Raw genomic sequence first — 25,181 nt, forward strand, 5'->3', positions numbered from 1 at the left:
ACTCTTTTTCTGCCTTTTGTGGTTTTAACTGAGCATTTTATATGATTCTACTTTCTCTCCTTTCTTAGCATATCAGTTATACTTCTTTTTTTTTTTTAACTTTTTTTATTGGTTGCCCTAGAGGTTGCAATATACATTTACAACTAATCCAAGTCCACTTTCAAATAACACTATATCACTTCACAGATAGTGCAAGGACCTTATAATATCAAAATACTCCTAATTCCTTCATCCTTTATCTTGTAAACACATAAAATATATATATAAGCATATAATTGAATATATTATTGTTATTATTATTTTGAACAAACTATTACCTATTAGATCAATTGAGAATAAGAAAAATAAAACTTTTTATTATATCTTCACTTATTCCTTCTTCCATGCTCTTCTTTTCTTTATGTAGCTCTGAGTTTCTGACCTATATTATTTTCCTTATCACTAAAGAACTTCTTTTAACATTTCTTGCAAGGCAGGTCTACGGGCAACAAATTCCTTCAATTTTTGTTGTCTAAGAAAGTATTTCTTTTTCGTTTTTGAAGGATAATTTCACAGGGCACAGAATTCTAGGTTGGTGATATTTTTCTCTCAACATTTAAAATATTTCACTCTATTCTCTTCTTGCTTGCGTGGTTTCTGAAAAGATGGATGTAATTCTTATCTTTGTTCCTCTATAGGTGAGGTGTTTTTATCCTCTGGCTTCTTTCAGGAATTTTTCTTTATCTTTGATTTTCTGTCATTTGAAAATGATATGCTTAAGTGTAGTTTTTTGGCATTTATCCTGCTTGGTGTTCTCTGAGCTTCCCAGACTTGTAATTTTGTGTCTGACAGTAATTTGAGGAATTTCTCAGTCGTTATTGTTTCAAATATTTCTTATGTTCCTTTCTCTCTTTCTTCTCCTTCTGGTATTCCCATCACATGTATATTACATCTTTTGTAGTTGTCCCACAGTCCTTGGATATTCTGCTCTGGTTTTTTCGATCTTTGTTCTCTTTACTTTTCAGTTTTAGAGGTTTCTACTGAGATATCCTCATGTAGAGATTCTTTTCTCAGCTGTGTCCAGTCTACTAATAATCCTATCAAAAGCATTCTTCATTTCTGTAAGTGTTTTTGATCTCTTGAATTTTTTTGTTTTTTTCTTAGTATTTCCGTCTCTCTGCTTGCATTCTCTATCTGTTTTTGCATGCTGTCTCCTTTATCCATTAGAGCCCTTAGCATATTAATCATAGTTGTTTTAAATTCTTGGTCTGATAATTCCAACATCCCTGCCATGTCTGGTTCTTGTGCTTACTTTGTCTCTTCAAATTTCTGTCTTTTGTTATGCCTTGTAATTTTTTCTTGATAGCCAGACATGATGTACTGGCTAAAAGGAATTGCTGTAAATAGGTCTTGAGTAATGTGGTGGTAAAGTGTGGGGGGAGGAGAACCATTCTACTGTCCTATGATTAGGTCTCAGTCTTTTAGTGAGCCTATGCCTCTGGACTGTGAACTTCACAAGAAATTCTTAGTTTTTTCTCCCCTGTTAGGTGGAACAGAGTGGCTAGAGTGCTAGAGGTGGATATTTCCTTTCTCCCACCTGGAAGGCTAGAGCTGAGTGGAGTTCAATATTTCCCTTCCCCCAGGTCAGTTAGACTCTGATAATACCCCAGCAGATTAGGCTCTGGTTAACTAGTTTCTCTTGAGGACAGGCCTTGTTATGAACAGATTACTCTGGTAGTGTATTGCAGAATGGTTCCTCCCCCTCTCCTCTGCCCTGAAGAAAGCACAAGAGAATTTTTCTCTGATATTTACTCTGAGAACCTGGTCCAGCTTCTGGAGGTCAATCTCACAAAATTGTGGAGGCCCCCCATGACTGGATTTTTTAACTCAGAGTTTTCCACACTGAGCCTGCAGTAATCCATCAATTACATTTCAGCTTTCTCCTCTCCCAGCGCTGGTTCCTACAGTGGTTTCTGCTTGTGATTCTCTGCTCCAGTAAGCCGTGACTCCTTGTGTTCATCTGTTGGTCTCTCCAATATTGGCAGAAGCCGTGTGTCCTGTGTCCTCCTCTGTCTTATTGATCCTAGAAGCGTTGGTAAATTTTCAGTTTGTTCAGCTTTTTACTTGTTAAGATGGAGTGGCAACTTCCAAATGCCTTCCATGTGGAATCAGAAATCAAAAGTCTTTGAAAAATTTTTCATCACCATAAAACGAGCCCTATGTCTATTAAGCAGTCACTTCCCATTTACAATTCTACCTACCCTTGGTGGCCACAGTTAGTTTTCTGTCTCTCTGGATTTACCGAGTCTAGGTATTTGATGTAAATGGATCCACCCGAGGATCTTGTTAAAATTTAGATTCTGATGCAAGAGATCTGGGTTGGGACTTGAGATTCTGAGTTTCGGTCAAGCTTCCAGATGATGCCCATGATGCTCCTCCACAGAGCACACCTTGAGGTACCAAGGTCTAAGGTTATAGTCCTCTATGTTTATCTAAACCCAGGTGCCAGTTCATAGTAAAAATTAAGGGTGAACACCCACTAGGATTGTTATAAGCAAAAAACCATATATTAAGAAGTGTTGTCAAGGATGTGGAAAAATTGGAACTCTCATACTCAGCTGATGAGAAAGTAAAATGTTGCAGCCATTTGGAGAAGAGTTTATCAGTTTTTCAAAAACTTAACCATAGAGTAGCCATATGTCCAGCAATTCCACTCCTAGGTATATGTATACCCAAGAGAAATGAAAACACACATCCACACAAAAACTTTACATGAATGCTTATAGCAGCATTATTCATAACAGCCAACAAATGAAACAAACGTTCCTCAAATGATGAACTATAAACAAAATGCAGTATATCTATTCAGTGGAATATTAGTCAGTAATAAAAAGTTATGAAGCACTGATTCATACTCCAACATGGATGATCCTTGAAAACATTATGCTAAGTGACAGAATTCACTCATAAAGGGTCACATGTTGTATGATTACAATTATAAGAATTGTGCAGAATGGGCAAATCCGCAGAGACAGAAAGTAGATTGGTGGTGGCCTATTGCTGGGCAGCTTGGGGGAAATGGGGACTGCCTGCTCATTAGCACTGTGTTTCATTTTAGGGTGATGAGTATGTTCTAGCATTGATTGTGTTTGATTACACAACTTTGTGAACATATGAAAAAAACATTGGATTGTAAGCCTTAAATGTGTGAATTATATGGTATGTGAACTATATCTCAATAAAGCTGTTTCAAAAATGGAAAATATAAATTAAGGGTGACTTTCCGGGATTACCTTATGACCAGCATTTCAAGCTATGGTGAAACCAGACTGTTGGTGCAATTTAGCCAGTTGCATAGCCTCTAAATTAGTTTGGGCATATAAAAGAGTTGGAGAAATACTGAGTTTGGTGACCACTCCAGAATTTCTATGTAGAAGACGCTCTGGGAAGGGATCTTGTTGGAAGGTGCTAGGATACTAGTTTTGAGGCTGTTTACACAGCATGCAAATTTTTTGATAGATACTGTGTTTCCCTGTGGTGGCACTGAGGGGATGCTGGCTTTTAGAGATTATGGGAAGGAGATTAGGCCTCTCTTCACCCCAAGCTGCTATTTGGCTTCACCATCACCTGACTTTTAAACTGGGAGTTGGAATGTAACCTTTGTTATGGTAGAGACTGTCTTACTAATTCACCACCACATCTCTTGTACCTGCCACATAATATATTTGCAATAGATGCTTGTTGAATGAATAAATGATGCTATCCCTTCTTAGAAGCGATATGAAAAGGATGATGAAATTGTGGGGGCTCCCATAAATAGCTCATCCTATTTTTAAAAGAAAATTGAGCAGAAAGATGAAGAAGTGCCAGACAGAGACTATAATGTCACTTTTATTACCATTAACGGTTAAGTTAGAAATCATGACTTATATCTGAAGCATGTGGAACTGTGAATGCTTAACCTCAAAACTAGATATACTTACTGTGCTAGATTGTTAGAGTAATGGCACCAATTTGTTCCTACCTCCCTGGGTAGTCCCCCCCAACACACTTACTTTGGGATCAGCCATGCGATTTTCTTCAATCAATGGAACATTAGAAAATATGACACAAACAGATACTTGGAAAAATTCCTGCACATTGAAGCTTTCCCCCTCTTATTACTGAGAAACCTTCCATGAACGAGAGAAAAATCTCATGCTAGACTCATGAAGGATGAGAGATCATGTAGACAGAGGCCTCAGCTGTACCAGTCATCTCAGCTGTCCCAGACGAGGCCCCAGACGTGTGAGTAAGGCTATAGTAGACCATCTAGCCCCAACTGAGCCAACCTAGATCAGAAGATCCTGTCCGGCTAACCAATAGAATTGTGAGGAATAATGTTTACTGTTTTAAGCTTCTGTTGTGAGTTGAAATCGTGTCCCCTCAAAAGACATAATGAAGTCCTAACCCCTGGTACCTGTGAACGTGACCTTAGTTGGAAACAGGATTTTGCAAATATAATTAAGGTATAAGTTACAATGAGGTCATACTTAGTAGGGTGGGCCCTTAATGCAACATGACTGGTATCCTTATAAGAAGAGAAGAAGCAGAGACAGACACACAGGAAGAATGCCATGTGACTATGGAGGCAGAGATTGAACTGATGCTTCTACAAGCCAAGGAATGCCAAGGATCGCTGGTCATCACCAGAAGCTAAGAGAAAGGCATGCAACAGATTCTCCCTTAGAGCCTTCAGAGAGAATGTGGCCTTTCTGACACCTTGATTTCAGACTTCTAACCTCCAGAACTGTGAGAGAATAAATTTCTGTTTTAAGCTACTCAATTTGTGGTACTGTGTTACAGCAGCCCCAGGAAACTAATACAGCCACTAAATTTGAGATTGGTTTGTTACATGGTAAAAGCTAACTGACATACTTACCTGCTCATTCATGGCAGCAATGGACCAGGGCCAACATGTCTGCTCAGAGAAAATTTACAACATGAAAGAGCACTCTATTAGAAGGTTTGCTCTAAAAGGAGAAAGAAGAAGGCTCTGAGCCTAGCATACCTACTTTGTTCTCCCTAGATTCATTAAACATATAAGTCATTCCACCTATCCTGTAGTTTCATTTGTGAAGACGTGGCAAGAGTCTTGGAGTGTTACAATAAATGAACCCCCTCCTATGGAAGAAAACATCAGGAATTGGGAAGAAGCATCCGCCTTAACAGGCGTCATACACTGAACAGATGAAAAACCAGATTTATTATTACTAAGACTTACAAAGAAAAACTGGAGTTCATCTAGGAAAATTGGGTGAGCATCACACTTGCAGCTTAATGTGACCTTATTCTCTAAATGGCTGTAACATTTTGCTTTCCCATCAGCCAAGTATGGATATGCCAAATCCCAGATCATGAAGGTTTACCCCTATGTTTTCTTCTAAGAGTTTTATCTCTTACATTTAGGTTGTTGATCCATTTGAGTTAACTTTGGTATATAGTGTGAGGTAGGGGTCCAGCTTGATTCTTTTGTATTCGTCATCCAAAGGAAAAAACACATACAGTACATCACTTGGGATCTAATAGAACAGTGACACATATAAATTGGGTTACCATTTAGTATAATACCTGGATATGTTTTAAAATGCCTGAGGACACATCACATTATCTGCAGAACTCACCTGTTATCTCAAATCCCCAAATAAATTATCGCTATTGGAAGTGACTTGAGAGGGTGAGACTTAACCAGTCATTTATCCAGATTTTTAATGAAAAACAATATTATTCTGTAATCTTTGCATACATTGGAAATGACTTTGCCATCTTGATGGATCCCATTGTATGGTTGGCTGAGTTCTGTGGCTTGTTTGAAGATAATCTTTTAAACCCTATGATTAAGTGTTTTATTTACCTTAGGTCACAGGTCACATCTCCTTTATTTACTAGTAGCAGTTCTGTGTGAGGAGTTGCCAGTCAGAGGGACTCTGTGGGTAGAAGACCAAGGATTTCTGTGGAGACAAATAAGGGTCATCATTCATCCAACGGACCTTTCTTGGGTATTTACTACATTTAAGGCACTGTGCTAGACGCTGGGAGATACAAAGGCAGTGGGAAATTGTTTTTATCTTCAAGGAACTGGCAGACTGGTACAGGATATAAAACATGTTTACAAATTACTATAGCACTAAGGTAAAAGTAGTTAGATGCAGGAGAGTTATAAAAAATTGAAACCGTCTGCATATCCTTCAGTATTTTCCCCTGGAAAATTCAAATTAACACCTGTTTCCCCTGTGTGATAGTGCCCCCTTTCTCTCTAGAAAGTGTCATGGTTCATATAATAAAGTAGGTGGTCACTCATAAAAATGAGTGAACAGCCAGATGAATTAGAGTGCTGAACAACCATATTATGGTTTCCTGGTAAAAGAAATGTACTGATAAAATGCAATTGCACAAAAAATCTGTTGCATTTCTATACACTAACAATGAACAATCCAAAAAGAAAATTAAGAAAAGAAATCCATTTATAATAGTACCAAAAAGAATAAAATTCTGGGGCCGGCCCTGTGGCTTAGTGGCTAAGTGGGTGCGCTCCAATACTGGTGGCCCAGGTTCGGATCCTAGGCGCGTACCAGCGCACCGCTTGTCCGGCCATGCTGAGGCGGCATCCCACATACAGCAGCTAGAAAGATTTGCAACTATGACATACAACTATCTACTGGGGCTTTGGGGAGAAAAAGGGGAAAAAAAGGAGGATTGGCAATAGATGTTAGCTCAGGGCAGGTCTTCCTCAGCAGAAAAAGAGGAGGATTGGCATGGATGTTAGCTCAGGGCTGATCTTCTTCACAAAAAGAAAAAAAAAAAAGAAGAAAATTCTGAGAACTAAATTTAACAAAAGTCTTGTACACTTGGAACTACAAAACATTTCTGAAAATAACTAAAGAAGACCGTAATATTGTGATTTATAAGATATATATATATATATTTGATCATTCATATGAACAAAATATATTTCTCATATATATTTGGTCTTTGTCCACAGTTTCTGGCTTACAGCTCCCAAGACCCTTGGAATTTCCCAAGTGTTGAGAGTGATACAGGTGTCTTTTGTTATATTAATGAGGTGACTTATGGACTACACCCAAGGTTGCCAGAAGAACCAGTCATGTGATCAGAGGATTGGAATTTTCAGTCACACCCCCTGATTTCCGGGGTGGGGGTGGGGTGGGGGGTGGAGTTTGAGGTTGAATCAATTGCCAATGGCCAATGACTTAGTCAGTCATGACTACATAATAAAGCCTCCTTAAAAACCCAAAAGGACAGCTCATCAGCCCCTTTTCGGAGAGCTTCCACACTGGGGAATCAGAAGGCTTCCACATGTCATCGTGCTGGGCCCCAAGCTCCACGAGGACAGAAGCTCCTTTTTGTGGGACCCTGCTCTATGTATCTCTTCATCTGGGTGTTGATTCATAGCCTTTGTAATAAATCATTAATCTAGTAAGTAAAATTTTTCTTGAGTTCTATGAGTCATTCTAGCAAATTAATCAACCCTGAGGAGGGTGGTCTTCTAGACTGAGCCCTTTACCTGTGGAATCTGATTCTATCTCTGGGTAGATAGTGTCAGAATTGAGTTGAAGTCTCAGACTCTCTGCTGGCATCTGAGAACTGCTTGTTGGTGTGGAGAAGCCTTCACACACACACATTGGCAATGGGTCCAGGAACCCTTTGCAAAGACCTAAATAAATGGAAAGATATCCTGTGTTCATGGATTGGAAGGCTTATTATTAGGATGACAGCACTACCCAAAGTCATCTACAGATTGAACATAATCCCTATCAAAATTCCAACAGTTTTTTGCAGAAATAGAAAAACCCATCCTAAAATTCCTATGGAATTTCAGGGGACCCTGAATAGCCAAAACAATCTTGAAAAAGAAGAACAAAGTTGGAAGATTAACTCTTCCTGACTTCAAAGATTACTACAAAGCAATAGTAAATAAAACAGTGTGGAACTGGCATAAGGACAGATATATACACTAATGGAATAAAATAGAGAGCCCAGAAATAAGCCCTTACCTATATGGTCAATAGAATTTTGACAAGGGTGCCAAGGCCATTCAGTAGGGTAAGGATAGTCTTTTCAACAAATGGTGCTGGGGAAACTAGATATTTACATGCAAAAGAATGAAGTTGGACCCTTACCTGACACCATATACAAAAATCAACTCAAAATGAATCAAAGACCTAAATGTAAGAGGTAAAACTATAAAACACTTAGAAGAAAACATAGGGGTAATTCTTCTTGTACTTGGATTTGGCAATGGATTCTCAGATATGACACCAAAAAAAGCGAGCCACAGGACAAAAATTAGATAAATTGGACTTTATCAAAATTAAAAGCTTTTGTTCATCAAAGAACACTATCAACACAGTGAATAGACAACCCACAAAACAGGAGAAAACATTTGCAAATCATATATCTGATAAGGGATTAATATCCAGAATACATAAAGATCTCCTACAACTCAACAACAAAAAACTAAACAACCCAATTCAAAAATGGGCAAAGGACCTGAACAGACATTCCTCCAATGAAGATATCCACAAGGCCAATAAGCACATGAAAAGATGCTCACCATCATTAGTTCTTAAGGCAATGCAAATCAAACCCAAAATAACATACCACTTCACATCCATTAGGATGGTTACCACCAAAAAAATGGAAAGTAACAAGTATTGGGGAGGTTATGGAGAAATTAGAACCCTCATGCATTGCTGGCCGGAATGTAAAAGGTTGCAACTACTGTGGACGACAGTTTGGTAATTCCTTGAAAAGGTAAATGTAGAATTACCGTATAATCCAGTAATTCTACTCCTAGGTCTGTATACAAAAGAATTGAAAGCAGGGACTCAAACAGATACTTGTGCACCCATGTTCATAGCAGCGTTATTCAGAACAGCCAAAAGGTGGAAGCAACCTGTATCCACCAATAGATGAATGGATATAGTCTGGCTGAATATTTGTTGAATGTGGCAGGTTTGCTGCTAAATTTGCTCCTTGTTTGTTGTCTCTTAAAATAGATAGTGAAATCCTGGATGGACCTCACAGCAGAGGTTCAAGAAATATATATTGGTTGATTCCAAAATTAAACTAAAACAATTTGGGATGATCTATTGGTTTGTGTTTTCTTTTTCTCTTCTGTTTATAATCAGTATGTGGATAATTAAGAAATTACTGTGAAAGTTAAAATTTCTACCTGCTCTTCATTTAACGAGAAATATGTTTCCTAAACTTGGTCTCAATCATTTGTGTTATTTCTTTCTTTCTTTTTTTTGTTGTGAGGAAGATCAACTATGAGATAACATCCTCCTCTTTTTTTTTTTTTTTGCTGAGGAAGATTGGCCCCGAACTAACATCCGTGCCCATCTTCCTCTACTTTATATGGGACGCAGCCACAGCATGGCTTGACAAGCGGTGCGTCGGTGCACGCCTGGGGTCCCAGCCTGCACACCCCAGGCCGCCGCAGTGGAGTGTGCACACTTACCCGCTTACACCACCAGGCCGGCCCCTGAGTTTTTTCTTAAGGGCTCATTTCTGTTGAATCCTGGTCAGGTCCAGCTTGATGTATTTATAGCTTCAAATTGAGGAGTTATTTTATTTAAGATGTATACTTTCTGGAGGACCTGATGAAATTTACAGACTCATACATAAGGCAAAATAAGAGAATTAAGGTTTAAACAGAATAGATGTGTTTTACAGAAACTAGGCAGAGCAGATGCTGACAGGTAAGTGAATTGAGTTGTTTCCAAGCAGCAGAGACAAAAAGGGAAGAGATTGGGTTGTGTAGTTTTCCTTATCTGAGAAGAGCCATTTTACAAATTTATGGATACATACAGGTTTTTTCCCCTGAGAAACTGATATATATATATAAACGAGGAGGGTGGTAACAGGTTTGTTTTATTTTTTGTTAAGATTGGAGTGATATAAACATCTTTAATCCTTACAAGAAGGAGCAAATAAAGAGGAAGAGGTGAAGATACAACAGAGGAGAAAATGGGGTGTTTCTGAAGAGGTAGGGGTGGGTCCGCGGGGACTAACTCTGGATTTGCATAGCTCATTTCCCTGTCTCTGCTTGGATGTTGTAGAGACATCTCAAATTCAAATAATCCAAAACTTACTCCTCATCTTTCCCTTGAAATATGTTCTCTCTATTTCTATTAATGGTTCTACTGTCCCTTCAGATGCCAGTAAAGACCCCTTAGTTTTAGTCCTCACTTCTCTATTTGCTTTCTGGACAAATCACTTACCTCCTCCGGCCTCGTTTACCCTCTGTAGAGTCAGGGAGCAAGACTAAATGACATCAAATGTGTCCTCTAACTCTAAGATTCAGTCTAATCCTGAGCCATCTTTGATTTTTCTCTTTTCCTCATTTAACATATCCAATTCACTGGCAGATCTGTTCAAATTTTGTTTAAAACAAATATGTAATAGTGTAATGGACTCCTGTGCAAAGTACACACTGCTGCAACATCGATCATCCTAAACACAATTCTGATCCAACCCTTCAGTGTCTCCTCACTATTCATGCACTTTTTTTTTTTTTATAATTTTATATATTTATTTATTTTTTCCCCAAAGCCCCAGTAGATAGTTGTATGTCATAGTTGCACATCCTTCTAGTTGCTGTATGTGGGACGTGGCCTCAGCATGGCCGGAGAAGCGGTGCATCGGTGCGTGCCCGGGATGCGAACCCGGGCCGCCAGCACAGGAGCGCACGCACTTAACCGCTAAGCCATGGGGCTGGCCCTCTCCTCACTATTTACTCAATAAAGTCCAAACTGCTTAGGCTAGCATTTATGATGCTCTAAAATCTGACCCCAGCCAGCCTCTTCAGACTTCTTTTTTACTTCTCTACAGACCCGACAATCCAGCTGGACTGAATTGCTCTATTCTTCCTGTGAAAGGTGGATGTGTTTCCATCTCTCTGCCTCTGCTCATGCTAGCTCCTTCTCCTGAAACGAATTTTCTTCTATCACTCCATGTGTTAGGCCTATTCATTCTTTAAGAGCCAGCGGAAATGCCACTTCCTCCATGAAGGCTCCTTTGAGTCTTTCCAGCCAGAAGTCGTCTCCCTGTCATCTGAATATTTTGAATGTATTTTATGGTACATATATCTATATTATATTAAATGTACACAAATGTCTGACTAGACTGTAAGTTTCTTGAGGGACAGGGCCGATGTTTTGATCATCCTTATTTATCCCATAGTAATTTTCTCAGTGCCTAGCACATAGCAGACACAGGACAAATAATTTTAAGTGTATCAGTCTATTTCTAAAATATACAAATCTTCTGTAGTTCATAAATTTTTCAGGCACACCAAAACTGTGTTAGTCAGGGGCCTCCGGAGAAACAGAACCAATAGGATATGTGTGCGTTTGTGGGTATGTGTGTGTGTACAGAGATAGAGAGAGGGAGAGAGAGACAGAGACAGAGAGACAGAGACAGAGAGAGAGACAGAGAGATTTATTATAAGGAACTGTCTCACATGCTCATGGAGGCTCACAAGTCGCAAGTCTGCAGTCAGCAAGCTGGAGACCCAGGAGAGCCAGTGGCGTCGTTTCTGTCTGAAAACCAGCAGGCTCAAGACCCAGAAGAGCTGAGGTTTCAGTTCAAGTCTGAATGCAGGAAAAAAACAATGTCCTGGCTCAAAGGCAGTCAGGCAGAAGGAATTCTCTCCTACTCAGCTTTTTTGTTCCAATCAGGCCTTTAAGTGATTGGATAAGGGTCACCCACATTGGGGAGGGCAATCTGCTTTTCTCAGTCTACCAACTCAAATGTTAATCTCATCCAGAATAACGTTTGACCAAATATCTGGGCACCCTCTGGCCCAGTCAAGTTGACACATAAAATGAACCATCACAAAAACCCAACTTAATCAATTTTACCTCACTTCAGGCACTGAATAAAGTGGTAGAAAGTACCAAGAGCTAAATAAGTTGATAGATATAAGTCATCAAGGAAATGTTTGAGCATATCCATGCCAAAGCTCTTTGGCTCCACTTTACTTGATGCATGGACCTTCTCAGGTTCAGTGACAGCAACCAGGGTATTTCTCCAAACATCAAGGATAAAACCTAGGCTCTTATGCTCAACTTCCAAGAGAAAGAAGTGGTATTTGAATTACATACCTGTAGGTTCTGGTGATCCATAGAGGTACACCCTGAATGTGGCCATCTTAGAGCGTCATAGGTGCATCTTGACATTGACTCTCGAGGGCAATTATTTTTTGTTTATTGGTCCACAGTAAATTCACTATGTTATATGGCCCAAGGGTGTGAGAACTAAGAATGACTCCCTTGTTACCTAAGTTTTTGCTTTTGATCTGTTTAAAAGATCCAAACAAGATTATCCTTTTAATGTCAGCCTAACCCTACCAATCCTTTCACAGGCCTTTGTCATTATGTGATTCACTCCACTGGAACAAATACCATCCTGTAAAAAATCAAGGATCAGAGCCCTACCAGAGCTAGGGTGGCACAATAGTGTCAAACTTGTATAATTTTGTATGATCTGACAAGTTTTGACAAGTAAGTGCTGATCCCATCCCCGTTATGATCACTAGGCCTATGAAAGAAATGGGAAGGTAGCATGGATTGCGTTTGCCAGCCAAAGGAACCTGCTGACTTATGCAGGCACAGAGATAGCACAAGTTATGGCTTCTTCCCCAAATAGGAGAGCAATTTGTTATCATAAGTGCGTGATAGGCAGGCCTGCAAACACCCCCTTTCCCTCCTATATCCACTCCATGATGAGGTGCAGAGTGCATTGCCAAAGAGTCTTTGCTTCATTGGAAGTAAGATGGGGACAGGATGACCAGCACTGGGGAGAAGAACATTTGTATACTTATCAAGCTTGGTTATTTAGCTACGGGCAATTCTGAGTCTATAATGTTGTCTCCTTGCAATGGGGACTTACTAACCTGTTGATCTGGTGTTTGTTTTTGTTGGGTCCATTCCTAGCATATTGTTGAATGCTCAGGTATTACTGCCAGTCATATTTGTGGTAAATCATCCTCCTTATCAAAAAGTATTCTAATGACCAGGCAATGGCAAAGTCTACTTTCAAGAGCACAACTTACAGAGTTAATGAGGACAAATCGAGATTCCCTAAGTATCCAAACTGCTGCAGTCATTGTTGTCACCGCAGGGGCCAAGTCTATAATGTAGCACTTAGGATGTGCTCACAGCCTAAGGGTCTAAATTCATGTGATTTGGGGCTTGTTATTTGCTTATATGCTACAAAAAGAAGAAAATGAACGCAGATTGAGCAATATAGGCATCTCATATTTTTATCATGAAAGTTTCCAAAATCAAATTCTACACATTTGACAGGAAGCTTGGTTTTAAGCCAGAATCTCAAAGGCCTGTGGGGACTGAGGCCAGGGACATAAGTGAGAAAAGTGGGCTGAGGGAAGACTGGGGCAAAATGGAAATAATGTTTTCCATCTTCAGAGTTCAGAAATTCCTCAGCTTCAGCCAAATGGCTGCCCTGTGGGAATGTAGGTTCAGTGTGGCTAGTATCCTATCATTTTTCAGAAGGACCTGGAAATCCAGATATTTTTCTGAAAAACTTCCTGACTTTTAGATGTTGGCTACACATGTTCAGAGGCTGAGTTTGGCCTGCAGATTGCCAATCTCTGATTTAGTAGAAAGGGCAATAGACTAGAAATCAGAAGACCTGGGTTCAAACCTGATTATCCTCTATAGCTGGGAGATCTTTGACACATCGTTTAATCTCTGTGGGCTTCTGTTTCCCCATCTGTAAGATGGAGATAAGAATGCCTACCCTGATTGCGCCACAGAATTGTGTGGATAAAATGAACAGTGTATGTGAAACGGCTTTGACATAGGCCACTTAGACAATTGTCTAGGTTGGTGAATGTTGGTTTGATACACATCAGGGATAATGGTAAGGTGAACTGTTTCTCAACCAGCTTCATGTGCCTAAGGAAAAGACCTAAAAGAATTTTTAAAGCTAGAGGACTTTCATATTTGGGCTAAATGTTAGAGGTCATGAGCCAAGGCAACATCCCTAGACTGAAACCTGCTTATGCTTTGAAGAGAAGAGGCAGTCTTCTTAAAGTTAATAGCCATGGGCCAGAAATTAAGTCTTGAGCAGAGGTGGGAGTGTGTGGGGGGAGGGAGAGACTGGGCATCCATCCAGGCTGCTCCTCAGCTGGTAAGAGAGACAATGCAAGTTACACCGTGTAAGCTCTGGCCTAAATTTTAAAGCATGCGTGGTGCAGGGTCGGCCCGTGGCTTAGCAGTTAGGTGCACGCGTGCTCCGCTGCTGGCGGCCGGGGTTCGGATCCCAGGTGCGCACCGACGCACTGCTTGTCTGGCCATGCTGAGGCCGCGTCCCACATAGAGCAACCAGAAGGATGTGCAGCTATGACATACAGCTATCTACTGGGGCTTTGGGGAAAAAAAAAAGGAGGAGGATTGGCAATAGATGTTAGCTCAGAGCAGGTCTTCCTCAGCAAAAAGAGGAGGATTAGCACAGATGTTAGCTCAGAGTTGATCTTCCTCACACACAAAAATAATAATAATAATAATAGTAATAATAAAGCATGCTTGGTGCTGTATTCACCTGTCATGAGGAAGCTCAGGGAAGCCATAGGTTGCAGATTTCAGGTCACTGACTACATGAATAATTCATCAGTCATTTTGTCAGGTTGCAGCAACTATTTTTTCTCTCTCAAATGCTTAGATCTAGCTGTGAAGAATTAACTGGCAAGAAAGTATTTGCACGCTTTGCTTTAAGGCTCAGAAGTGGCGGAGAGATGTATCTTGAACTCATTTTTTTAACTTACCTGCTGTTCTTTGGTTCTGCCCTATTTGACTGCATTTTCTTAGTCATTGATTAAGTGGACTAGATTTGGATGATTTACTATATGTATAAGAAGGTTGTGTTGGCTCTCAGAAAATCACATTTCCATCCTTGTAAAACTTGCCGTCTCTTTCTTTTTGAAAACACATTTTTAGGAAGTCAATAGGATCCTGAAAAGTTGCTTGTACTGTTCTATAGTTTCAGCTAAAATATGTAAAGCATTTACAGATAAAATAATATAATGTTTGAGATTTGCTTTAACAAATTTGTCTGTGTGGGTGTTTAAGTGTGTGAGGGAGTATGAAGGAAACAAGATCAGCCAGGAATTGATAATTGTTGAAGCTAGGTGATGAGCCCACTGGGGTTCATGATACTATTCTCTCTAATACTTTATAAAACGAGAAAAAAGTAAATTATTTTGCATGGTGTTATAGGTGATGTTTTATTAGTCTTACTCCCTCCCACCCATAGAACTTCATTTGTCTTTGTTTTTTAATTATTAATTGTAAAAGTAATTATATACTCACTGTGAAAAAATTCAAAGAATGTAGAATATAGAAACAGTAGAGTTCCCCATTCATATTTCACTGTGACCTCTCTCCCATCCCACATGCTACCCTAGAAGTAACCAAAGTAAAAGTTGAGTGTATATTCTTTCAGAGCTATCTTTATGCACACACAGACATAAGTAGAAATGAGTGGTTTTTAAAGAAAGAATTGCGCATTATAAAGGGCAATCTGATTTTACAGAAGGATCAATTTCCCCCTAAATAAAACATGTCTCCAACCCTATAACGTGAGTGGGAAAATAGGGATCACTTGATAGAATTGAGTGTATTGGCTGATTTTGCTCTAGCTACAAAGAAGGTAATCCCTTTATTGGTAGATTAAGCTCTATTGCGATCAGATAATGAAATGAATGTGTCTGAAATGCTTCCAATGTATAGTGGCTGATTACTTTAAAGTATGGCCACCGAAAGCAACTTCCAACAACTTGTTTAAAAATTGATCAATGACATCCGTAAGTTGAATACATTTTCACATGCACACTCCAGAGGAAAAAACAAACCCATTTAAGGCAAAGAAATCAGCTTGTGATTTTGGCTAATTTTTAAGGAGTGAAGAGAAAAGAAATCATTTCGTAGTAATGTTTGGTATTGTTTATACTGGGGGCAATGTAGGAATTTAGATTCATTAACTCTTGCTGAATGATGAGTGGTAGAAGCACTCAATATATTTTGAAAGGATGCTCTGTCTCCTTTTCTATCCTTAACATCTCCAACCGCCCTCCCCATCTCCCTATCCAGTTCAGTTTTATGTAAACTTTTGTATATAGGCTCTGTTTCTCCCAGATGCCTCATATTTACTTCCAGCAAGGGCGACGACCACAGATCCCAAGAGCGACCTTTTTTTGTTTTCTTTCTGATTCCCTTTTAAGGCCCATGAAAGGCAGTAGGCTGCCAGCCCTGGAGGGTCCAGACCTATTTATCTGTGTGCCATGTGCAGCAGGGCACCTCTCTGTTGTATTAACAGCAGTCCTCCCTTTGCACCTGCAGGAACCAGCATGGGGCAGATGCCAAGCTGCTCCGTCCTTGGTGCTTCTCCTGAAAGGAAGCAATTAGCCAGGATTCAAGGGCAAGCCCTTTCTGTTTCTTATAACACTTCTCACCTACTGCCCCCCTTCCCCCAACACACACACACACACACACACACACACACAGACACACACAGACACACACACATATTTATTCACAAAGTCTCCAATTGGCTCGTATGAACTGGTGCTTGGATATTGTACTAAAGAGACCCACTTATTGAGGAAGCACTTAGTAAATATTTGCTATGCATACAGCCTTGTACCAAACTCCACCAGTGGCTAAGTCTATGTTCTCACACAAAGTGAATAATTGAGGCTGTTATCCAGATTTTTGAGGAGTAACTTGTGTATTCACTTGAATGATCTGTGATTCTCTATCAAGGTGGGTGGGTGGTGGAGATGGGAGGACTGGGACCCATGTAAGTGGTCTACAAATCCATATGCAGATCGAATAATCAATATATCTCATATTTGTATGCAAGTCATTAATGAATTCATAGTAGCTTCTTTCATTTGCTTTTTAAAATTGTGGCTATATATATATAAAAAACATAAAATTTGCTATTTTTACCTTTTTTAAGTGTACAATTCAGTGGCATTCATTACGTTCACAATGTTGTGCAGCCATTACCACTATCTATTTTCAAAACGTTTTCATCACCCCAAATGGAAACTCTGTACCCATTAAGCAATAGCTCACCACTCTCCTTTGCTCCAGCCCCTGGTAACCTCTAATCTACTTTGTCTTTATGTATTAGCCTATTCTAGATATTTCATATAAGTCAAATCATACAATATTTGCCCTTTTGTGGCTGGCTTCTTTCACTTAGCATAATGTTTTCAAGGTTCATCCACATTGTAGACCTTATCAGAACTTCATTCCTTTTTATGGCTGAATAATGTTCTACTCATCTGTTTATGGACATTTGGGTTGTTTCTACCTTTTAGCTATTGTGAATAATGCTGCTATGAACATCAGTATACAAGTGTCTGAGTCCCTGTTTTCATTTCTCTTGGGTATGTACCTTGGAGTGTAATTGCTAGGTCATATGGTAATTCCATGTTTAACTTTTTTAGGAACCACCAAGCTGTTTTCCACAGTGGCTGTACCTTCTTCCATTCCCACCAACAATGTATAATGCTTCCAGTTGCTCTACATCCTCACCATCACAAACGCTTATTTCCCTTTTTTTTTTTTTTTTTGTGGTAAGCCATCCTAGTAGGTGTGAAGTACATAGTAGCTTTTTGTCACATTTTCTCAATCATCACTGTTATCTTGTGTGTGTGTATGTGTGTGTTTGTGTATGTTGGGGGGTCTATGAAATATTTGACATACAAAAGGTATTCTCAAATTCAAAAAGTTTGAGAACCTCTAATTTATTTATTCATTTATTTATTTATTTTGTGAGGAGATCAGCCCTGTGCTAACATCTGCCAATCCTCCTCTTTTTTTGCTGAGGAAGACTGGCCCTGGGCTAACATCCGTGCCCATCTTCCTCCATTTTATATGGGACGGCGCCACAGCATGGCTTGCCAAGCAGTGCATCGGTGCGCGCCCAGGATCCGAACCGGCGAACCCCGGCCCGCTGCAGCGGAGCGCGCGCACTTAACCGCTTGCGCCACCAGGCCGGCACCGAGAACCTCTAATTTAGATAAAACATTTAAAAAAAATTCTCCACATTGCACGTTTTAGAAGCGTCTTATATAATCCTCCCAGTAATATTGTGAAGTAGGTATTATTATCCCCATATTGAGAAACTGAGCCTCTGGAAAGTTAAACAATTTGCAGAAACAGTTGTCAAACCCAGTTTGTCCAGTTCCCAATTCCTAGTGAGCTTTCCTCTATGTTACCCTAGTTACCTTTCTGGATAGGACTGCTAAAGCTTGGAGGGAAGCAGGACGCAGGCCTTTTTCTTTTTTAAATCTTCGTGTGTGTACTCTCCATGCCATGGCCTACCTGTCTACAGTGGTTTTTCTCCTTCACTGTATCTCTATACCAAATTCTCTTTTATTTTCATCGAGGCTGTCCTATGATGAAAATATTCAGAGATATAAAATATTAAAAAATAGAGACAAGAAAAAAATAATTCTGAATTCTTATACCATGATACAGTTGCATAACACACACAGGTATATATAGACATATATACATACATTTGTATGCATACATATAATAGTGTGTGTGAGGATGGGAGAGAGAGATGGAGAGAGAGAGAAGTGTGGAAGTCTTTCTCTTTTTATTTGGGACTCTCACTGGTGAGGATAGGCTTAAGTGGCAAATAATACAGATCATTTCCTTGGAAAACTTGCAGGGTTTGTTTCTTATCTCCTTGGTACTCCACAGCAAGCATAATAATGATGGTCTCATTGGGAGAAGGGCTCAGAAAGAGGCTGCTCATGCTAAGGTCCCAATCTCAGGGCTGCCCCATGTGGTGTGAGTAGCAGAGGGAATTTAGAATCTGGGCTCATAAGCACAAATTCCAAAAATATCCCTCTTTGTTTTTGTGAATTGCAAAATAAAATGCTATCTCCAGTAGGGAATGGCCCCCTCTGCAATGCTTGGATGGCATTTATATCCATTAACTGGGAGTTGAAAGTGTGGGGGCCACAGAGCCAGAAATATCAGTGCTGCTCAGACTGTGCTCAGATTCACTCAGCAGAATATGCAGTGACAGCGCCTGCTATTTATTTATTCCTTCATTTATTCTTTTGAAATTCATTTATTCATCCAATGAAACCTTTATTGATTCTGCTTTGGTGCGAGATTTTGAGTTAGGAGCTGAGAATACAGAGAGGAATCAGGACTATCACTGCCCCGGTGGAGCTTGCAATGGAGTGGTGTGGAGGAGAGGCTGGAAAACAGATAAGACAGAGGGGAGCCTAACTGCCTCAAGAGGCAACTGCTAGACACCTTGGGGCCACAGACAATCAATGGAGAGGGCGGGGTGGGTGGCTTGGTGAGAATTCCTCTTGGGTGATCAGGTCTGGAGCTCAGCACAAGGGTCTAAAGGGGAAGAAAGCAACCATAGTGGTAACTATTTACCAGTAACACTTACTGAACACCTACCAGGGCCCTGAGCACATTCTAACATAATAATGATGGTAATAATAACATCTATTGAATGCTTCCTACATGCCAGTCAGTGAGCATTTTTTAATAGACTTTATCTTCTAGACCAGTTTTAGGTTCACAGAAAAATTGAAGGGGAGGTACAGAGATTTCCCATCTACCCCCTGCCCCCACACAGGCACAACCTCCCCCATCATCAACATCCCCCACCAGAGTGGCCCATTTGTTAACAATCCATGAAACTACACTGACACATCATTATTATCCCAAGTCCACAAATAATATTAGGGTTCACTCTTGGAGTTGTAGATTCTATGGATTTTGACAAATGTATAATGTCATGTATCCATCATTATAGCATCAAACAGAATATTTTCACTGCCCTAAAAATCCTCTGTGCTCTGCCTAAGTATTTTACATATATTAACTCATTTAATTGCCACACTAACCATATGAGGTAGGGACAATTATTACTATTTTACCAATGAGACAACAGAGGTACAGAGATTTCAAGAAACTTGCCTGACCAAGTATTCTGACTCCAAAATTTATTCTACTCTTTTTTTTCCCCCAAAGCCCCAGTAGATAGGTGTACGTCATAGTTGGACATCCTTCTAGTTGCTGTATGTGGGACGCAGCCTCAGCATGGCTGGAGAAGTGGTACGGTGCGTTGGTGCGTGCCCGGGATCCGAACCCGGGCCGCCAGCAGCAGAGCGCTTGCACCCAACCGCTAAGCCACGGGGCCGGCCCTGACTGCAAAATGTAGCACAGCCAATTTCATTCCTGCCTATCACTCTACAAATCTTTGTCTACCTGCTTATAGTTTATGCTATTGCAATCGTGCTATACCTAGATTTATAACCTGTTCTTTTCACTTAAGGAAATATTAATAGGATTTTTTTTATCTTTCTACATGGTGTACTTAATCCATCTAACTGTTTCAACTTATTAAAGGAAAAGCTAAGTTAGAAAATATGTAAAACAGTAAATAAAATTTAAAATTTCCTATAATATTGGCTTCTAAACACAACTTCGAACAGTATTTTAGTTCATTTCCTTTTCGAGTTTTTTCCTTCACTCACTTTTGAAAAATTTTTGCTTGGTGGATATTATTATTGTTATTTAAATAAAATTCATTTAGGTCATGTCGTCCTGGAACCCCCGAACCAAACCTTATGCTTTGAAACGTTTTGAGATCATCCATCTACACTAACAGTCACAGAAAGCTTTTCAGGAGAGAGTGTGGAGTCTATGATTTGGTTCGCCTGCTTTGCTGGGTTCTAGGAACCTTTTTTTTTTTTTTTTTTTTGAGGAAGATCAGCCCTGAGCTAACATCCGTGCTAATTCTCCTCGTTTTTGCTGAGGAAGACCGGCTCTGAGCTAACATCTATTGCCAATCCTCCTCCTTTTTTTCCCCCAAAGCCCCAGTAGATAGTTGTATGTCATAGCTGCACATTCTTCTAGTTGCTGTATGTGGGATGCGGCCTCAGCATGGCCGGAGAAGTGGTGCGTCGGTGCGCGCCCGGATCCGAACCCTGGCGGCCAGTAGCAGAGTGCGCGGACTTAACCGCTAAGCCACGGGGCCGGCCCATGCTGGGTTCTAAGTAAGTTACGGAGCCTGGGTGAACCTTGAAAGCCCCATTCACTTCTCTATTTGACCGGAAGCTCCATGAGACAGTGGCCATGCTGGTTTTGCTCACCACTTTATCCCCAGCACCAAGCAGTGCCTGGTCTCCCAGCTTTCCCTCTTGTCCCTCCCCAAATACAGATTTATGCACAGCAACAAGCATGTTGTCTTTAAAATTTAAATCAGATTGTGTGTTTTCCTTGTAGGCCACAGCAGATTTTTGATTTTATTTTGACTGTAACAGACGACCTTGGGAAAGGCAGATGAGAAGAATCCAGAAGCACGAGTAGTGGGTTGGCCTTGGAGCAGGGAGGTGTTTCCTCAGTCGTAGTTAGAGGAAGAAATGTGGGCGAGTGTAGTTTGGTTTGTGCGTTGGTAACAAGAGGAGGGGTAGTGCTTTTTTGATGGCTTCTGCTTTCTCAATCAGCTAAGTGATGAGATCGCAGCTGAGGAGGGTAGGAGGTAGCAATAGGCGTGAAGTAGTTGTCTTAAAAAATAGGAGAGATTTTTGTAAGACGTATAGTAGGATTTCTGCGTAACATTTGAGAATTCATTAGAGGTCTGAAATCAGTAATTTAAAAGGAAACTAGTGTGCTCAGATATGAAATTCTCTGCCCTCAGCTCCATATAGTCGTTTTTCCCTCCATATCTCCCTCAAAAAATCTTCCCCTTTGTTTGAAGCGCAAGTCAAGGATTCGCCTGGTGTCCATGAATCCACTTCAGGGGGCCCAAGGATCCCCTGAACTTATATGCAAAATTTGTGCATATGTGCATTTTTTAGAGAATGGGTCCTTAGCTCTCATTAGATTTTCAAAGGAGTCTTTGAACCCCAAAAGATTAAGAACCACTGCTGAAATACCCTAATAGTACAGCCCTTCAGGACTGCCCCACAGGTACCCTCATTGTCTCACTAATTGCCTTATATGGAGGCCCATTAGGTAACTCAGCTAAACCTCTAGTATAGACTTCAACTCCTGTACCTTTCACCCGCAGCCACTCACCACAATGACTATAGATGGAGGGGACAGTGCTTTTGCTTAAAAATGCAACATACATCATCACCAGAAATATGGATATTCCTGCCTTTGTTTAACTAGTATCCTCCTATTCATAGACATTGGTGTTGTTTTTCAGCCTTGAATATGCTAGTTGAAAGAGCTAGTGCATGTAAAAAACTCCGAAGACTTGTCACCAATCTATACTCCCATCAGTGGTTACCAACTTGCTTGTTTAACCACCCTGGGAATTGTTGAGTCTTTTACTACTCATTGCCAATCTGATAGTTGAAAATGGTGCATTGGTATCTTAATTTGTTTTAAGCATGTCATCATAACCTGGGGTGCTTGGATGGGCAGCAAACTCCAAGAAATTTCATGCAAATAGTTTGTGCTTCTGTGCATTCTTCGGGGGCGTGGAGAGGGGTGGGAAGAGTTTTCATAACTTTCCTCAGATTCTCCAAGGGAGTCTAGGCCTCCAAAATGTTACAAAATAAAACTGGAAGGGTTTTATAGCAAATCACTAAAGAAAAGTAAACAAAACAAACAACAAAGTCAGAAATAACAAATGGGAAAGTTATAAAATTACAGCAACTGCACAAGATGCCCACAATCCCCGTCTATGGCTCTTGACACCCTTTCTTACCTGGCACCCCAAATTCAGAGCCTCTCCTAGTTTCCTTCCCCTGAGATGCTCCTGCTCTCTGGCACACAGAGACTATTTCTGTGTGTCTTAGAATTTAAAAACAATTCATTTCTCATCGAAATCTTGGTTTAAAATGGACATTCTGGGAAGTCACCCCATGTCTGTCAGTGGCTCCAAAGACTCCTAGGTTGGGTTCAAATCTGGCTGATTTTCTCCGTGTTCACTTTAAAACTGTTGAGTACATATGAAGTTAAAATAAAGCACGTTTGCAGGGTAGACTTTTTCTTTTCTTTCATTTTGTAGGGTTTTCTTTCTCCATAGATTCTATTTCAGTTCAAAAGCAGCTATTGAACTCTGTTTTCCAGAATTTTCCCACTTTGCAGAAAACTCTTTTAACCTTAAGAAATGTCATTAAAGAATGCTGCCATCGTTGAAGCTATTTTTCCAATATCCCAGTTCAACTACCAAATGCCATTCTGTGTTCAGAACGGGTGGTTCCATGCTCCTGCCATCTCCAAGGACAGTGTCTCTTCTGCCATCTTGGAGGAAGCACATGGTTTGCCTTTTGTTTCCTAGTACCCTTCTAATTTTGTCTCTATCCATAATGAGGTAGGTGATATGATCCTGGAGATACAATGCCTTTATGGGCTAAGGAAATTGAGGTAGAGGATTTGTCCCAGGAAATCAGTGATAAAGTGGGACTAGAAACTTAATCTTCTGATACTCATTATCTTTCTGTGAGGGAGTGTTTTGTAGTAACAAGAATTCCTGTCTGATGATAGGCCTTGGTTCTGCAACTTGCTAGCTGTGAGGCTTCTTGCAAGGTACGTTGCCTCTGTGGGCCTCAGTTTCCGCATCTACAAAACAGAGATAATAATGCTTACTTTGCAGGGTGGTTGTGAGGATTAAAGGAGATAATATCTGTAAAACGCCTGGCACATAGTAGGTAAAATATGAAGATTCATTCGCCTATGTCTTCACACTACAGGGCAAAGTTCATTAAGGAAAGAAGAAAGAGTTATTGAAGATTTGGTGGCAGATTTTGTTTTGGTAGGGAAATTATAGAATCTGAGATTCTTTGGAGCTGGAAGGGCCCTTAGAGATCTGTGTTACAGAGGAGGACTTCGGCCCAGAGAGGGCCCGGATGTGCCCAAGGTCTCAAGGTGACACACAAACCCCAGTAAAGACACTTGCATTTAAGAGAGGAATATGTCTTTTAAGTAACCATTGTTTCAAAGGTTGTATTAAAAATGAACTCTTTCAAAGTAAAAATGCATTGTGCCCTAAAATAAGAGTTCCCACACTTAAAACTCGTCTGATAATGGATATAAAGCAGTTATATTTAAGACGGTACCAAAGTAAAGTAAAACAAGGTGGGATATTTTAAAATTAAAGGGTAATATATATTTTAAAAAGACAATGACAAACAGATAATGAATAAATATGTTAGCCTATATAGCTATTAAAATGTATATCCCACAGCTAATCTCCCTCACAATTGAAGAAATAAATGGACTATCAAAATATTTTGAGGACTGTCAGATGAAATTTCACTTAAATTATTTCTTCTAGACTTTTTTTCCCCCACCCAAGATTACTTTGGTCTGTCTCATAGGAACAAAAATAAGCTTAATACATAGGTAAATGCTTGTCTTCCTAACACTACAAAAGAAACATTTGTTCCTCCAGATAACTCTTAAGTAAACTGCTGTCAAAACAATTAGTGTTATTTTTCTATTATCGTTCTATTTGAGAGTAAATAACCATTCATGAATATGTTAATTATCTGGTAGGTGGAGAAGATAAGGAGGGCCCTATATCTCCAGAAGCAACCGATAAATCATCAACTGCATACAAAAACACAAGAAAGGGTTCTAAGCTGGATAGTCGTATGTCCACATTTCACCTAGCCAGACTGAAATCAGTTCAACTTTGATAGTTTAGGGAAAACCAGAAAAGAAGTGACAATGTTTTGATAGAATGAGCCACGAATAAACTTTCGTTTGTGAATTGTGGCTACAATGAGACTGTCTTCTAGCTAACCACGTATCAGTTTTATTTTATTGCCAACAAAGCTCTTTTATTTTCACACATTTTAGAATATACATTTTAGAATTTTGCAATGGACGTTTTAAAGAGTTAAGAAAGTGAAGCTAAGCTATTCAATATACCCCTCTCATTTAAAAAATACCTCGTTTACGGTGTAAGTGCTGGACAGATATTTTCTCTATAAAACCGTGTTTTAAAAATAAATGATGGTGCTTACTTTAAGCTTAATTTACCTTTAGTAATCATACCCAACTTTGGGCCACTTTGAATGTGCCTTTGATATCTCTGGCACAGAATTCTTCCCTATCCACAGTGGTTAAATGTTCTACTGAAAGAGAACACATTTC

General features: G+C 39.9%; 1 long non-coding RNA gene across 2 annotated transcripts in view; it reads left to right on the plus strand.

The window, feature by feature from the left end:
• LOC131401486 (uncharacterized) overlaps positions 1-25,181 on the plus strand; it is an 84,009-nt gene that overhangs the window by 31,078 nt on the left and 27,750 nt on the right. The gene's annotated exons all lie outside the window — the stretch shown is intronic.

The sequence above is a fragment of the Diceros bicornis genome, chromosome X (genome assembly GCF_020826845.1).
Source record: "Diceros bicornis minor isolate mBicDic1 chromosome X, mDicBic1.mat.cur, whole genome shotgun sequence".
In the NCBI taxonomy this organism is placed as follows: Eukaryota; Metazoa; Chordata; class Mammalia; order Perissodactyla; family Rhinocerotidae; genus Diceros; species Diceros bicornis.